The sequence below is a fragment of the Rhinatrema bivittatum genome, chromosome 7 (genome assembly GCF_901001135.1).
Source record: "Rhinatrema bivittatum chromosome 7, aRhiBiv1.1, whole genome shotgun sequence".
Lineage (NCBI taxonomy): Eukaryota > Metazoa > Chordata > Amphibia > Gymnophiona > Rhinatrematidae > Rhinatrema > Rhinatrema bivittatum.
Window position 1 is genome coordinate 20,715,582 of NC_042621.1, and position 12,016 is coordinate 20,727,597.

The following is a 12,016-nucleotide window of genomic DNA, read 5'->3' on the forward strand; positions in this document are numbered from 1 at the left end:
TAAAGGTTTCAATGACAGCTTCATTCTGTAGCTGACAAACGTTGACATGTGAAGTTATACACCTGTACTGGATTGGCTTAATGTCACATGGGCATGCTAAGACACAGCTGACACCACAGCATAACCAGTTTTAGAGTCTCTGCTGACTCAGTTTTTCAACTGCATCCGGATTTCCTGAATATATTGATCCAGTCCTTGGCTTACTCCCATGCATGCAGGTATTGATAGCGTTGTTTCCGGTTGGAAAAGCTATAGGGAAATCTGATGAAATCCCTGCATGTAAAGTATTCCAAACCAGGTCAAGATTTACCTGTCCTGAAAATTGGAGTCAGTTGGCAAACCTTTTGCTGACATCAGAGTGCTCTAGTAGCATACCTTCCCTTTCAGCCTTAGGTAAAGGACCTGTGGTACCTGGTGGTATTCCCACAATACGCAGAGGTCCTTCCAAGTAGCATACCTCTTGATGGTTGACACACATGTACCATACTGCACATACCTATGCAATTTGTAAATGATAACATGCAGAAGGTGAGGGGCCTGGCTGTTGTGGTCATGTAGGTTTGGTTACCTTCTCGGTAAGCCTACACCAGGATGTACGTTTGGCTCTAGTGAAGGCAGGATTGGGAATCTGTTGGTGTCCTGCCTTCATTTGTAATTTCCTATGAGCTCGGAGATATCACCTTCACCGTATAGTTTGTAATTACTCCAAGAGCACAAACATCTCTCCTGAGCAAAGGCTGATGTCGTAGAAGCCACAGGTTAGGCGCGTTTGAACCTCTTGACTTTACATTACCCATCACAGCTAGCCTTACAGAGATATTGAGATGCTTGGGAGCTGCAAGGCCCTTGACTGCTATGGCTCACTGATAGTCATGTGGTTCAGCTGTACGTAAATATGTATAATACCCAGAAAATATGCTGAGTATTTTGATTGAAGTATTGTTAGCCTCTCTGAAAGTCCTGGTGCAATCTGTTATCACCCTTAATGCACATAGGCTGAGCACTCCTGTGCCAAACAGCTTGCAAATAGTTCCATTTGCAATGTCATTCCACACTTTTCCATGGTTTAATGGTTGCAGACCCTTGTTCATCCACATGCCTGTCATAACTTGTGGCGAATCAGGAAGAGCTACTGTCCTCTACGCTGTGCCTCATGTGGTGTAAGTGGTGAGCAGCTTTGGTGTGCTGCTACAGTCAGTGATTTGCTCTGTTTAAAGTATTAAGGCTAGAGAAACTGTTGTCAGCTGATGACTTCATGAGCCTACAAACTGACTCCATATTAAATGTGACACAGTATTAAATGTATAGGGCTTAGAGATGTGCAGAAGAAAAAATTTGTTTTGATTCAGTATTCGTTTTGCCGGGACCCAAATCCATTGAATTTGTTTAATGGGGGAAAACAAATTTGTTGATTAGTTTTATTCATTTTCCGATCCCCATTAAAGTCAATGGGGGAAGTATTTGCAGCCTATTTTTGGCTGCAGAATTGGAGTTTTCTTATCAATTCTGATGAAACTTCTGGGGAGCAATCATCAGAACAAGATGGGCAGGCACAGCATTTGAAGTCAAGCTGTTTTAGGGATGTAAAGCCTGTATGGAAAGGCACAGCATTGGAGGTCAAGCCCTTGTAGGGAAATAAGGCCTGGACGGACAGACACAGCATTAGGGGTCAAACCCTTGTAGAGACATAAAGCCTGAACTGACAGGCAAGGCATTCGAGGTCAAGCCCTCGTAGGGACATAAGGTCCTGACGGACAGGCAGAGCATTAGAGGTTATGCCCTTTTAGGGACATAAGGTCTGGACGGACAGACACAGCATTAGAGGTCAATTCCTTGTAGGGACATAAGGCCTGGATGGAGTGGAACAGCATTAGAGGTCAAACCCTTGTAGAGATGTAAAGCCTGGATGGACAGGCACAGCATTTGAGGTCAAGCCCTTGTAGGGACAAAAGGCCTGGAAGGACAGGCACAGCATTAGAGGTTAAGCATTTTTAGGGACATAAGGCCTGGATGGACAGGCACAGCATTAGATGTCAAGCCCTGGAGGACAGGCACAGCATTAGAGGAGTTCCTTTGTGCAGGTATGTTGTGGTTTGCTCTGTTCCGTCTTCTTAAACTGGTTCACTGCCAGATGAAAATGGCATCTTTTTCATTTCTGATATATAATTCAACAGATGATGCTTTTAGAGCAACAGTGACTGCCATTTGTGAAACAAGAACTGATCTGGAGATTATTTGTGAATACCCAGAAGCTATTAACTGTACTAATGCACTTTAGCTGATGACAAAGGAACATGAAGAGCTCTCAGAAATAAGAAAACCGCTACTCAAGTCCAAATCTAAAATATCAACCTATGTTGTCTTTGTAGTTTACACAGTGCCTCTGTAAACTGTGGGAAGACAGAGGCTGAACTAGAGTGCAACTACCACCAGTTTTCTATAGTACTAGAATCATTATTGTTGGCACCTAAGAAAGATTTTTGGAACATGGCCCATATTAAGAAGGTCAGGAAAACTATTGAGCATATGAACTATGCAAGCTCCAAACATCTGAAGTCAGCTTTTTATGTTCTTACATTCCAAATGTGGACAGACAGGCACAGCATTAGATGTCAAGCCCTCATGGGGCATAAAGCCTGGACAGACAGGCAGCATGCACAGCATTTGAGGATAGAGGTCAAGCCCTCATAGGGGCATAAGGCCTAGATGGACAGGCAGGCACAGCATTCGAGGATAGAGGTCAAGCTCTCTTAGGGGCGTAAAGCCTGGATGGACAGGCAGCAGGCACAGCATTCAAGGATAGAAGTGAAGCCCTTGTAGGGATGTAAGGCCTGGATGGACAGGCACAGCATTCGAGGTCAAGCCCTTTTAGAGATGTAAGGCCTAGATGGACAGGCTCAGCATTCAAGGTCAAGCCCTTATAGGGACATAAGGTCTGGACGGACAGGCACAGCATTAGAGGATTTCCTTTGTGCAGGTATGTTGTGGTTTGATCTGTCACTTCTTCTTGAACTGGTTCACTGCCAGAAGAAAATGGCATCTTTTTAATTTCTGAAAGATAATTCAACAGCCTGAGTTCAATTAAAAAAAACTGAAGTTAAATAAAAAGGATGGCTTGCTTGGCACAGCAGCAAAAACGAAGAAATATATTTTTCAATGAAAATTCTATCAAAGTAGCTAGCAATTTAATATATCTCCCACCCACAACACCCAAATCCTGCTTGCAACCTACCCCAAGGTATAAAATAAGCAGAAAAATGCCACTGCTAGCAGCTTCTCTCAGTGGCACAGAGTGAGAGACTGTCTCAGATCAATAAAAAAAATTGCAGTCAAAAAAAGCATGGCTAGCTTGCGCAGCACTGCAGCCATATCGAACAAATAAGTGCTGCATCACTCCTTGATTCAATCAGAAACATGTTACTACAGCTCAAATTATGCTTAAACATGAACAAAACCGAATGCATTCTAATCGCCAGAAATAATGTCAGACCAAAATTTATCCCACCTTTCCAATTTGACAATACCATCATCCAACTCAAAGACAATGTTAAGGACTTGGGCTTCTGGATTGATAGCGATCTAAACTATAAAATACACATCTCTTCAAAAATAAAAGAAGGATTTCACAAATTACATGTAATCAAACACCTAAAACCTCTGCTTCACCCCCATGATTTCAAAACCGCCCTTCAAACCCTAATCTTCTCTGGTCTGGACTATTGCAATTCTCTACTAATTGGCTTACCTAAATCATCCCTAAGACCCTTGCAACTTCTTCAGAGTGCTGCTGCCAGAGTTCTGACGGGTAAAAGAAAATTTGATCATATCTCACCCGTACTCAAGCAATTACAATGGCTCTCAATTGAACAAAGAATCGAATTTAAGATCCTCTCAACTTTACAGAAAGCAGTATACAAAGCAGACTACACCGCACTTGATGACATCATTCATATCCAGTACTCTCCACGCACAACAAGATCAACTAGTAAACTACAGCTAGTGATTCCATCACTCCCTCATGCTAAACTCTCGTCCACCAGAAACAGAGCCATTTCTATCATCGGCCCAAAACTATGGAACTCCTTACCTCAGTTCCTCACCTCCCAAGAAAACCCAAAATCTTTTAAGAAAGAACTAAAAGCCTGGCTCCTCTGCCAATCTCATACTGACAGCCTGCACAACAATCTCAAAACTTAATCCCACAGCTTCCCATATTTTGTCATTTATTCCCCCCTCTGTCTAATCTTCCTGTTTCCTACAGATATCTAAGTCTATTTTTTCATTATACTTGAACTCAGTCTATTTAATGTACCTATCCTTTGGTACATCTTATCTGCTATGCTCAATGTGTTTATCCTTTGGGATATCTTGCCCTGTTCTTATGTTTGACATGACAGTTCTCAGATTGTTAATTGTTGTTTTCTCTTCAATGTCTTCAATTAGTTTTATGTAACATGTTGTTATAATCTGTAAACCGGAGTGAAGGCTACTCTGCTCTACCTCGGTATATAAAAAATGCTAAATAAATAAATAAATAAATAAATAAATAAATATCTTTTTCAATGGAAAATTCTATCAAAGTAGCTAGCAATTCAATACAGATTTGAGACACTCAGACTAGCTGAGTGCAGCCACCTCCCTGGACCGCCAAGAAAGTACGTGGCACGCCACGTGCTTAACATATAAATAGTGTTGCATATTCTGGAATAGCGTAAGAGCACTGAGTGAGAGCGGCGATTGGCTGCATTACAAAAAATGCTTAGCTCTGATAGGTTGCATTCTGGTCTCCTTGCCATCCTGTCATAAGTGACCTCACAGGCCTGTCACAGGCCTGTGAGGTCACTTATGACTGACAGGAAAGGGCTGGTTTTTGCTATCTCCTATTTCAAATGACCGCTAAGAAAAAATCACTGCGAGCCAAAAGAATGAAACTAATATGATATGTTGTATTCATGGGGGATCGTGATGCGGTTCATGAACCCATGAATACAACAAATAGGGACGTATATGTCTCATGTGATTGGCACGATGGCTGATGCCTTTTTTGTTTTTGTCTCTTGCCAGACACACATTTAGTGCCACCTATGACACTGAGGGGTCCATTGTCAGTACCTCAGCAAAGTTTGTCATATATGCCTCTGATAGATATGTTTTAGGTGGCCAGGTATACATAATCAGTACCTCATTAGCAGTTATGAACAAGCTGCCACACACAACAATGTTGTTTGATGACCAACATTCCTGGAACACACGCATTGCCCATGTGTAGGTTCACAAAGTGCTGCACGTAGTCCATACTCAAATGATAAGTGTGTCAGTGTGTGACTCGGTGAGTGACATGCTGTGTTAATCTCTGTCAATCTGTGTGTCTGGGGGTGCTGTTGCACTAAGAGGTCCCTCCCTTGCCACAACAATCCATACACCAAAGCAGGCAGTATAGTCGCATTCATTTTGGACAGCAGTGATCGAGTGCTTCCACTCTTGAGAAGGAGTGCCTCTGAGAGTTGACCGTATGGGCTGCAGTATGAATGGTCTCACACCTTATACTCTAAAATTTCTCCTAGTCCGCTCACTGTGTTGAGAAAGGGGTGGCGGTGTAAAAATTGGCAGCATCACATGTCAAATATACAGTCCTACAAGTGTGCATATTAGTAGATATTTGCTGTAATGCACACCATCTACTGCCCGCCACGGAGGGTTTTCCACCAAGTACTTGGAGTGAGCCTAATAGTTCAGTTATTTGGAGGTGTGCAGGCTACCCATATCTTAAGCTATCACTGAGGCTTGCCACTTTAGGGATGGAGGAAGTGGACTGTGGGTATGCTGGGATGGCAGGAATGTGGAATGGCAAGGACCACCTAATGGCATCAATGCTAGCCTGATTCAGATTAATGTTTTGGATGATGTCCACAGGCAAAGAGCAGACAGCCTAGAGGGCTGCTGCTTCTGTTTGGCACCAGGCAGACTTTTATAGACTGACTGCCATCCCCATAGTGGGCTACCTTTGGGATCTGGATAATACCTGTAAGGTCATCCTTACCTTACATGTATTATATAGATCCCCAAGCCATGGCAGTACAAGGGTGCCAGGCAGGCTGTGGAAATGTGCCTGGTCTCAAGCAGTACCAACCCTCTAGGCCTCTGCTGTTGGCCTGTTGATATTCTCAACACGACAATACTCCCTCTCTCCTCCTCCTTAGTTGTCACCAGATGCTGACACTGTTCAAACTATCAGCAAGTAGATGGCACATTTGGTTTACTGTGAAAGGTACAAATGGTTGGGTACAGATCGCTTTCGAGTCATAATACAAGTGATGGGACCAAAGATCAAAATTTGTGTTAAGATGACTCTATGTTCTGCTTAACACCACACAAGCTCTACATGTACATAATATACTGTGTTGGGCAGCTATCTACTGTCCATCTCTCATACAGGCCCTTGTAAGCAGGAGTGAAATGCATTGTGAAAAAGGCTACCAGAGCCAATGTCGCACGTATGTTATAAAATCCAGGGTCGGCGCACGCAAGGGGGTGCACACGCCAAGCCCTAGGGGAGGCCCGCTGGCTTTCCCTGTTCCCTCCGAGGCTGCTCTGAGGCCTCAGAGGGAACTTTCCTTTCACTCCCCCTCACCTTCCCCTCTCTTCCCCTATCTATCCCACCCCCTGCCCTATCTAAATCCCCCCCTACCTCTGGCAGGTGTAACTTGCACGTGCTGGCCGGCTGCCAGCGCGCCAACCCCTGGCACAGCCGCTGTGCTGGAGGACTCGGGACCACCCCCGGACCACCCCTTTTTCAAAGCCCCGGGACATACGCGTGTCCCGGGGTTTGTGCGTGCCGCCAAGCCTATGCAAAATAGGCTCAGTGCGCGCAGGGGTAGGTTTTAAAGGGTTAAGCGCGTAACCCTTTGAAAATATACCCCTGAGTGTGCAGTTGTATGGCCTAGCTCATATGGTCTTGCCTGCTAGATAAGTGGCTACTTGGAATGTGCAAGGGTATTCTAGCATGCAAAGTCACGTGGAGGACAAACCTTGTACCTAGTGAACCATTTACACAAAAAACACACAATGAAAGGAGCCAACTAGCAAGTGGTTTGTTTTTTTCAAATCAGTGGCCACTTTATTTGGGAAGACATATAGGCCACTCTTTGAAATCAAGTCAAAGTCTTAGGTAATCACAATCTGCAAGGACAAAATAGCAAACAGCACAAAAAATGGTTAATTTATATGCACAGCACATTCTCTGTGCATTCATTGTTTGAAATGGCATCAGTACATACAACTTATCCTTTTGGCACAATCATAATTACAGCAAACTCCATAGAAAGCATAAGTAGCACCCCCAATAGCTACAGTACAGCAATAATGGAGCTGACAGCAGCCTTGCTATGAGATGGCTAATAAAAGGCCCCTGATAGACCATGTTGAAAGATTGCACACAAGGGGATGGCTTAAGGGCCAAGGCAGCAGAGTTCAAGTGAAGGAAGCAGGACCAGGACCAAAGAGTGCAGCATGTAGGCTGGCATAATAATATTTTTGAGTATAAAATTGTTTTTAAGTATTTTTTGTTATATATTGTTTTGAATAGGTTTGGGTTTCCCTGTCTTTTTTTGTTTTCGTGTTATTTTCGGGAGGTGTTGCTCTTTGTTGCGATTGATGAAACAAAACATAAGACATAAGTACCAATGGCAGCAAGTATCCTATTTTCATTTGGCATCAGAGGTGCACTTTGTTTCTTAGCATTGTGAGCATCTTATGCCAAATGACATACACCCGTTGTTGTCTGCCCATTTTACAGGTGAGGTGATCTTACCGGCTGCAGTTTGCATGGTGTCCAGCCGTTCAGCCATGCCCTCGAAGACATCCAGTCCCAGCGTTTGCATGAGGTACTCCTCCATGGGAGTCTGGATGATGGTACAAGGGGCTCCTCCTCTGATCCGCCTTACATATTTATTTCTGGATGGCACCTTGGCTTTCATCTGCACCTTGTTGTCCCAGTACCAATGGGCCACCTGATCCATGGTTTGTTGGACTTCACTCTGCCTGGACATGCCCTGGGCTATGTTTTGCCAGATCTGGCCCTTGGCTGCATTTGGGGTCATGGATTCCCAGTTGCCAAACAGCATGGCATAATGCTCCAGAACCCCTGCAATGACCATCTCATTATCCTGGACGCTGAACTTGATAGCCCTGAGTCGAGAGCTTCCTGCTGCCTGGCTGCCAGAAGGGGGGTAACCCTTCCATTTCCAGAGAGGTATCCTCTGTTTCCTTACTCTCCCTCCCACTCCCCTCTCCCTCCCTTCCTCCCACTCCTCCTGCTCCTGCCCTACCAACTCCTTTCCCTTTTGCCCTCTCTGTCTACCCCTAGCCTGACATCCTCCTCTCTCTGTCCTCGCCTGCCTATCCCCTTTTGCATCCTGCCTCCTCCTATCCCTTCCCTCCTGCCTATCTCTACTCCTGTCCCTATCCTACTGGTCCTTCCCCTAGCACTCCTGCCCTCATCCTCCCACACCCTCTCCTCCCCCCTCCCTTTCTTCTCCTTTTGTCTCTCCTCTTTTATCTCCCCATGCCTCTCATGCTCCATCCTCACTACAAACACTCCTCCTCCTCCTCTACACTCCTCCACCCCTACTTTGCATTTACTCCTCCTAATCTCTTCCCACTTGCATACTCAATGTAATATTTGCATATGCATTTGCTTTGTGATATTTTTTGCATGTGTTAGGGCCCTAATGCAAAGTAAAAAATTTCCCAGTTAGTATCTGATTCATTAAGGGTTTTTCCCATAGATATCAAAGGAGAAAAGCTTTAGTGAATCTGGTTCTTAGAAAGAGAAGCAGAACTAGATCATCTCTTAGCATTTTAAAGTGGACATCTGAATATTGTGAAAGAGAAAAGACATTTTCTTTAAGTTAATCATAACTTCAAGAACCTCAGAGTCGGATACTTCAGAAAATTGATCCCTTGTCTGGTACAAATATTAGCATCATCAGGAGAAGGGGAGGTCAAGTTGGAAAAACCAGCTGTTAGTTTCGGGACCTTGCCATGGAAAAACTGGGAAAACTTTTTCCAGACAAAGAGTCAGCAGAATCATTGGTTGTCGAAGTCAATGATTTAACAATAAAGAAAAGTTCCTTCGGCGGTTAAAAGCAGAATTAATGTGATTAGAGAAATAATCTGTTTTGCTCTTGTTTATTACCTGTGGGTATTCAGAGAAAGTGGCATGATAAAAAGAGAAATTATCAGATGAATTTTCCTTCCTTCATCTTCCAAATTGTCAGAAGTGAAGGCATTATTATACCAAAGGATAGTATGAGAGTACTTAGGGGCTTTGCACTGACGAGGGGCAATGACATCTAGTGCAGTAGATAGAGAAGATTGCCAACCTTCAACCGCTTAGTCCAGAAAAATGTATCTAATTTAGGGAGCTAGAGGTCTTTAAGATCAGTTTTGTCAAACCTCTTGTATAACAAACAAGGCTTAGAACTTATGGAGGAAAGAAAAAAAGGAAGTATCAAATGGAAGCTCAATATTGAACAGAAATTGCTCTGACCAAGGAACTTTTTCCCAGGAATAGCTAGCCTGGGTGTTAAAAAACTTGCCTTTTTTTTTTTTTTTTACAAATAATAAGTCCAGGATGTGCTCAAGTCTAGGCTCAGAAATTATTTGAGACTATCCCAAAGCTGACATAGAGGTTAGCACAAATTTATATGTCTGATGAAGGAAAGACACGCAAGTATAAATTAAATTCTCCAAGTACAAAAATAAAATGTTTATAATCAAATTTACCTGCAATCAGCATCTCATTTAAAGAAGGAAAATGATTTAACATTTCAGGAAGGCGATTCACTAAACAGGTGGCCTAATCCTGTGATTAGCTGAAGAACGTCACAACATTTGCTTATTTCTACCAGCAGCTATGTTAAAAATGCAGCTGAAATCTTGCAATTTATTGTGTTTTTCAGTTTACATGAAATCTACCCCAATGTTGCAACACAGCTTCGAATTTTGTTGATAATGCCTGCATCGGCTGCTTTGGCAGAGAGCTGCTATTCTAAATTTAGCATGAGCCAAGACTGTTTAAAGAACTTGTCTATTAAAGCAATTGACTGGGAAGAAAGTCGGAAAATGGACTACAACTAAGTAGCAGATGAATTTATGTCTGAGTTTATCAAATTCAGTTTAAGTAGCGTAGAGTAACATCATTTTACCTAACTGTAGATATTTCAGACAAACAGGAACAGCAAATGTGGTATGATCAGCAAGGGATCTTATGTGAGCTGGTGCTTAGAATAAGCACCTTTATGATACCGGTGATCATACCACATTTGCTGTTCTTCTGTCTAAAATATTTATAGTGTGCGACATTGCTCGAGCTTCTCTAGATTTCTGTGGTTTACCTAATTTTAGGCCCAGGTCTGCTACTATTGGCCCTTTCTTAGACAGACTGATATTGTATTGTTGCTGTCATTTTCATTTTCAAATATATCATTTTCTTGGATTGTGTAGGACAATTAGCCTGGCTTTGGCGACTTTATATTTACTTGTCTGTAGTTTTTTTCTTTATTTTGAACTGGGAAGAGAGAAAACAACTGCAGAGGGGTAGGCTTAACAGAGTGTCAAGATGATGACTGCATCTGCCTTAGCACTGTCAGCTGTGTTGTTCTATACTAATCTATGCCACCGAAAATAATCAAAAAATTATGTAATGGCAATAGTTATAAATAAGGCAAGCCCTAAAACCTTTTGGCCAGGGGTCCCAAAATGCCTTACACTGACCCTGGGCACTTGGGTGACCAAACCTATCAAGAAAGCTCAGACTTTGGAGTTAAGCTGGTAGTAATCCATGGCTAACTGGTCTCTTAGACCTAGATGTATCATTTTGCAAGAAAAGGAGCATTGTTAGGACAATTTTTAAGATGCTGCAATGTGTGCTCAAACAGGTTTTTCTTGGAGTTGGGGAAAGAGAGAGAGAGAGAGAAATTCTTTATAATGGGTGCACATAAGTAAACTATTTATACCACTGTAGGAGGGGCAACCAGTAACTCAGGGTGAGATTTTGGTGGTGGCCTTTGTTTTGGGAGGCAGTTTTACATGCACAGAGTTACGAACAGCACAGTACGCATCAGTGAAGATTTGATGTGATTTGGAGTGATGAAAGGTACACAAAGAAGAGATTTGTACATTGTACTCTTGACCTAGCTTGATAGCAGCTGGTAGAGAATACATCAAACTAGATCAAGATTATATTGTACAAATCTCATCTTTGCGTACCTTTCCTCACTCAAAATCACATCAAATCTTCACTGATTCATATTGTGCTGTTTGTACCTTTGACTGTGCATGTAAAACTGTCCCCCAAAACCTAGGCCACCGTTAAAATCTCACCCAGAGTTACTGGTTGCCCCTCCTACAGTAGTATAAAAAGTTGCCTAAGCCGCGCACCAAAGGGGCACATCCCTCCTGAAAAAATTGTTTCTCTTTTCTTTATTACATCTTTATGGGCAGGAAGAGAAAAGTGAAAGTTTGGACTTCCTCTCCAGGGTTGCCTGTGAGGGGACTGATGGACTCACACGTCGCTAGAGGGGTAAGTCAAGCTACCCAGAGAATAATTCCTGATATATTTTTTTCTTCAGGATCCCCGGAAGTTCAAGGGCCACAGCAGTTTTCTCAACCAATAATGGAAGAGCCTAATACTACCCAGACAAGTTTTTATGGACTAAGAGAGTTGACGAAAGTAAATGGTGAGACGGCTAATGTAATTATAAATGTAGAAGTTGGTGGGGTGCAATTGGGCCCTGGGCCGCAAGAAATGGCCATGGTGCCCATAGATCCCCAGAATATTACCTTAGGGGATGTATGGAAGGCTCTAGATAATTTTCCGAAAATAATGACTAATTCAATTGAGCAAAAGAGAATCACTACCTGTGAATTTAAAAATGTAATGGAGAGACATAATAATCGTTTGATACAGTTAGAAGAACAAAGTAAAACTATGTCTACCCAGATAGATGTACTT